The following is a 6,644-nucleotide window of genomic DNA, read 5'->3' as shown; positions in this document are numbered from 1 at the left end:
CGCTGCAGTTTTGGCTGAAAGCGCGAGTCCCACGCCGAGCGTGGGCATCCGGTTTGCTTCGCCTCAGGGTCAATCAGAAGTGCATCACAGCTCTGAAACCTTGGAGAGCGAACGACTGGTACCAATCAGGTGTAAGCCTGGGGACTTCCTCGAGGGTGAAAGTGGTGTCCACGGACGCGTCCACCTCGGGATGGGGAGCGCTAGTCGAGGGCAGACCGTTCTTCGGCCAGTGGTCGGAACGGGAGAAGCTCCTGCACATAAACTGCCTCGAAATGCTGGCAGTAAACAACGCGCTGACGCGTTTTTGTCCCCAAATAAAAGGACACCACGTCCTGGTCCGCTCTGACAACATGTCTGTGGTGTCCTACATAAATCGCCAGGGCGGCCTCAGGTCCAGGAACCTGTACAGGCTAGCAGAACGCCTCCTGGTATGGGCTCAGCGCAACCTGCGCTCGCTCAGAGCAGCGCACGTGCCAGGGCTCCTGAATATAGGACCAGACAGACTGTCCAGGAACAATGTTCTGGCAGGCGAATGGTCTCTACACCCACAGACAGTCCAACTGCTGTGGAAGAAATTCGGCAGAGCGGAAGTAGACCTGTTCGCGTCTCAAGAAAACGCTCACTGTCCGGAATTTTTCTCCAAGAGCAGGGACGCGCTGGCTCATGTGTGGCCCCGCCGCCCGCTCTATGCTTTTCCCCCCGTCTCTCTCCCGCCTCAGGTGATAGAGCGGATCAGGGAAGAGGGATGCTCAGTATTGCTGGTAGCACCATTCTGGGAAAACCAACCTTGGTTCCCAGTCGTGATGCAGTTAGCAAGCACTGCCCCGTGGCCGGTACCAGTGAGGAGAGACCTCCTCTCTCAGGCCCACGGCTCGATCTGGCATCCTCACCCGGAATTATGGTCCCTTCATGTCTGGGCCAGACAGGCTAGAGCTCCGTCTACGAGACGACTCTACTCCTCGAAATGGTCAGTGTTTTCGGGCTGGTGCACAGCCCGTGGCGTGACACCCACAGACTGTGGAGTGACGGAGGTGCTTTCCTTCCTACAAGAGCTGATGGATAAGGGCAGGGCCCCTTCCACGCTCAAAGTTCATGTGGCGGCTATAGCAGCGTTCTCAGGAACAACGCTTGGTCAGTCAATAGGAAGGAACGATTTAGTCATCCGCTTCCTTAGAGGGGCTAAGAGACTGAATCCTCCCAGACCTTCCTCAGTCCCCGTATGGGACCTTTCTACGGTTCTGGAAGCCATGAAAGGTGCGCCATTCGAGCCTTTACAGTCAATTGATTTGAAACATCTGTCTTTCAAGACTGTGTTTCTGCTGGCTCTCGCTTCAGTGAAGCGCATAGGGGACTTACACGCGCTCTCTGTGAGCGCGACGTGCATGGAGTTTGGGCCTAATGACTCAAAAGTTATACTCAAACCTAAGCACGGTTATGTTCCGAAATCCCTCAACACACCGTTTAGGGCGCAGGTTATCTCCCTGTCAGCTCTACCGGTCCCTGATGAGGAAAGAGACGCGGGCCTCCTTTGCCCAGTCAGGGCATTACGAGCTTATGTGTCTCGCTCGTCTGTTTTCAGACAGACGGAGCAGCTCTTTGTTTCATTTAGCGGGCGTTCTAAGGGACTAGCCGCGTCGAAACAGAGCCTATCCAGATGGATAGTTGATGCTATAGCGCTGGCATACGCCTCCAAGGGCATGCAGTGCCCGTTGGGTGTCAGAGCGCACTCCACGAGAGGCATGGCCTCTTCGTGGGCCTGGTCGAGTGGGATTGCCTTGCAAGATATTTGTACGGCGGCAGGCTGGGCCTCCCCGTCTACATTTATAAGGTTCTACAACCTAGAGGTTCCCGCCCTGCAGGCCAGGCTGCTGTCGGTCTAAAGTTAACCAGTATTATCTGACTTGATGCTATCAGCTCAGAATGCTGCGTTTGCTGAGCACAGCTCAATGATCGACAGTGGAAAGCAGTAGCACGAGACGTGCCTGGGCAAACTGTGTAAGACCCACATTTCCCCATCAGTTCAGGCCGTACCCCGCCCTGTCTGTATGATGAATTTTGCGTCTAAGCGACGATACCATATGTGGAAGAGTGCGGCTTCGCCCCTCCCTCTTCCCGGACTCCCTGTGAGTTCCCTGGGTGATTGTGCACTATATGTACCCCGGGTTTTCGCCCTTGGGTCTTTGGTGTCAGATCTCAGCATGCACGGCGTTTTGCATTGGGTCCCCTAGCGTAAGATATCTTACGCAGTACGAGAGACCTCTCGTAAGAGAAGGTACTCGGTTACTAACGTAACCTCGGTTCTCTCTAGAAGAGGGAACGAGTACTGCGTATCTTGCCGTGCATGCACACGCTCTGGTTGCTTTGATGATGAAAAACCAGATAATAGCTGCCTACGAGCGGTATTTATAGGCCTAGACCACGCCCATTTCGGCGGGACGTGACGCAGCGTCACGCCAGGCCTCGCTCGATAGGCTGCTGCAGTTGCCGCAGAGCAGCCAATAGGCGCGCGAGCTGCCTCGCCTATGTCTGCATGCTGCCGCAACGCGTTTTGCATTGTTACAAAATTAAGGATAATTTTTGGCTTCAATATCTTGCGGAAAAAGGATTTTCCCCGAGCGTAAGATATCTTACGCAGTACTCGTTCCCTCTTCTAGAGAGAACCGAGGTTACGTTAGTAACCGAGTACGTTTTCAGATCGTTTCTGATGAAATACAATGGTTAAGATTGAAATTTGGACAAATGCTGCTGGCCCAAGAATTTTCGGTATCTGAAAACAGGGCTTTAAGTGTAAAATACCGAACTTGTCCTTTAATACAGCGCCTGTTTGTACAAGAATAAAGTTCAACATAACATAAGCCTACTATTTAAATACCAATGTAGTGGGGTTTACATTTTTTAATCAGTTTTATTTTGATAAACGTGAAAAACATAACATTGCGACTACATGAAAAGAGATTTTACTGTCATAAAAAACAGATTTGTGACCATAAGTGGAACTGAAGGTGTGGGAATAAACACAAAACACATGTGATTGTTGTCATGCGGTGAATCCAGCCAATCGTGAAACAGCGGTGTCGTCATCAGAGCTCTTTCAACCACTTTTGAGAAACTGGGCTGGCTGAGTCCTGCGGCTGCTCTCGAATCGCTCTCGCGGTACTTTGATGCCATACTTCAGTCACGTGGCATCGGCGCTGTCTTAAGTGGGACAAAATTTTCAAACGGCATGCACTGCTTCAAGTCGGCCTGCGCAGCGCTGCATGAAGTTGAACAAGCCTAAATTGTTACGTCCCTTTTGATCAGTTTCTGTGTTCCCTTTTGTTGTGGGAGGTGTTTGTGTGTATTCTGTCCAGGAAGAAGACCGGATTGGTTCCTGCAGTCTGATAGGTGCCACGCCCTGCTTGGTCAGCTGACTCCTGGACATTTATAAAAGCCTCTTTCATCACTTCTCTAGCCTTGTGCTCACTCGCCTTGTCTGGCTTTGCTAGTTAGTTCCAGAGTGCATTAGTAAGTATTTTTGGTGTCCTGTGAACCGTCATATTTGTGATCTTGACAACCACCTGTTTATCAACCTCGATTCCAGATTACCCCTGTACAGATTTGTTAACTCTTATACTTGTATATAATTGTATATAGTAAGTTGGGAGGTAGGCAGACAGACGCCACTTTTTGTTTTAACTTTATTGCCATGTTTTTGATATGGTTCTGTTCTGTCTCTGTCATGATTTGATCTGGTTTCCTAGGGTATGTTTACACAACATCATTTTCTACTGAAAATGGAAAACTTTTTATGCTATTTATTAGCAGTTATTTTCATCACAACGTTTTTGGGGCCTGAAAAAACCAAGCTTTTTAAAACGGGTTTCAAAGTGCAAAGTTTTGAAAACAATGCCTTTACCATCTTCATGTATACAACAAAAACGTGAATTTGTGAAAACGGTGACGTCATGCGCATGCGTATTACGTGTTTGCGGGGTGTTTCTTGACAAAATGACATCACCAACTACTGACCTGTCATGCATAATACAGCCTTTTTAGTCACTCTCACAGATCTGTGTTCCGTTTTGACAGCGTTGTCATCTGTTTTTAGTACATCGCTGATGTACAATGACGTGCTAAAAACAGAAACGTTTTTTCTTTGTACAGATGACAATGTTATCAAAATGATCCCCGTTCACACGGATCTGTGAAAACGACTAATAACGCTGTATTGTACATGCTAGACAAGTAATTGGCAATGTCACTTTGTAAAGAAAGACTGCGCACAGATGCATTCTTTTACTACAGTGCACTCGATCCAAACGCACATGCCTATACACACAAATTAAACAATTTATCAGTTTTTGGTCCGATTTTCATCCTAGGGATGTTAATCTTGATAGTGCTGTATTATTACTTTGTCTTCTGGGTATATTTCATCTTCACAAAGCCAAAAATATTCACTGTAATCCTGATTTTAGAATGTTCTCCTATGATATAAAGTCATGTTTTACTTCCTTTAAGAAAATGTCAAAACCTTTTAAACACAAAGGCTTCGAAAACATGCATCATCATCGAGTCTGTTGTAAGGAACCTTTCATGATGACAAAATGTTATATTGTGTTGATTTGTGTAATTTTTTAACCACTTGTCCGTATCCCCCCCCTTATTTCTTACTGTTAATATCTGTATACTTTCATTTGCAAAAAAAGCCTATCGACTAAACACGTAATAGCCTACGCATGTGCATGACGTCACCGATTTCACAGATCCGCGTTTTTGTAGTTTACACGGAGATGATAGGGTGTCGTTTTTCAAAGGTTTGCGTTTTCAAGCCACCAAAACGCTGTTGTCGTGTAAATGAATGGCCAAAACTCATAAAAAGTCGTACATTTTTTATAGAAAATGGTGTTGTGTAAACTGCCCCTTAGCTAGTTCCCTGAACTACTAATTCTGTTCACCTGTTCTGTTAATTATTTCATTAGTTGTCCTTGTTATTTAAGCCCTGAGTTTCCTAAGATCATTGTTTTGGGTTGTCAGTGTTTAATGGTTGTAATATCTGTTTCCCTGAGTCTTCCCTTGGATTTTTGGATCAAAGATTAAAGACTAGTTGTATGTTGAAATAAAAAGGAATAGTTTTATAATTGCTATGTTACGGAAATTACAAAGGGAAGGGATGCTGACAATACATTATCACTTTTTAGTGATTTGATTAATTGAATGCCTTTACCATCAAACCTGGTAATTAATTTGATCAAACCTGTCAAAATGGTCAAACAACTGACTGACAAAAGAAAATATAAGAACAGAAAGGTAATTTGGAAAAATAACCTAATTTTGATAGATTTTACACCTTTTGTTACTGATAGCTTAAAAATCCTGGAGGAGTATGCCCAGACCCATGAATCTCTCATAATGCTACAAAAGTCTATAAAAATAGGACTTAATTCACTGTGAAGGGATTGGATAGAATTTTAAAGGGGTCATATAATGGTTCATGCACTTTTACAAGTTGATTGTACTGAAATGTGTGTTGGCAGTGCCTGTACACAACCATCATAAAATTATAAAAATCCATCAAGTGTTTTTTTTTTTTTTATCTGATATGTTTTCCCCTCTCTCAAATCAAGCCGTTCGATTTTGTAACGTCACAAAATCGACGCCCCTCCCACGATTGTTGATTGACAGCAGTGTTTCAACACAGACCCACCCTCGCTCATGAGCGAGCTGTCAATCATAGTCCGCGCGGTCATTGTTGATACGCTGGAGCACTGTGAATGGCGTCTAAGCGATTGTGGTGTTCTGTTCTTGGGTGCAATAATGAAGAAAAAATGAAGACGCAGTGGCTGAGTTTGTTTTTGAAGGGAATATTCCCCACGATCAATGTCAATGCTTTCATGTTTGCGCGAATCATTTCACACACCAGACTGCTTTATAAAGGAGGTCAATATAAAGCTGGTTTTGCTAAGAAGCTACTCCTGAAAAAAGGATCGGTACCAACTATTCGTGTTCCTGCTGCACCTCCAGAAGAAGAAGTGAGTGTAAGGTTTTATTAACCGTTATATTAATATTAATATTTATATTAATCTTTGCAAATCGCTTGCTGCACGCTTCACGATGAATGCGGCTGTTTACACTCAGGGTACATTACGGCATGTTTTCTATATACGACGTTCTCAATATAATTCATAATCCCACGTTAATAATGAACAACGCGTTATGGTTATTGTGTTATGGTGTACGCACAGAACAGAGGGGCGAGGTGAGCAAAGCTCATTATCATTTAAAGACACATGCACTTAAAAGGCGTGATAAAAAAAGAGCTGTTTTTGACCAGGTAAAATGAGTGTTTTCTTACAATACTAATGAGAATTTTTAATTACAGTATATTACAAACTTTTAATTTAGACCCTAAAAAAAAATCACATTAGCTTGTACAAAAATGGCATTATATGACCCCTTTAAGTATAGATTTGTCCTAGCAGAAAATTACCACATTTTCAGTTTTTCTACAGAGTTTATTTTTTTCTCTTGCAGTGCTGATATGGACATTAAATTGATGATGATTGGTGTGCCCAAATTGTTGATGACTTGAGCAAGTAACCAACCACCCATCCCACTCTAGCAACCATATAAGCAATGTGGTTTAAAACCACTCAGAACACCTT

The sequence above is a fragment of the Leuciscus leuciscus genome, assembly GCF_965113295.1.
Source record: "Leuciscus leuciscus genome assembly, chromosome: 6".
In the NCBI taxonomy this organism is placed as follows: domain Eukaryota; kingdom Metazoa; phylum Chordata; class Actinopteri; order Cypriniformes; family Leuciscidae; genus Leuciscus; species Leuciscus leuciscus.
This window is presented reverse-complemented; position numbering follows the sequence as displayed.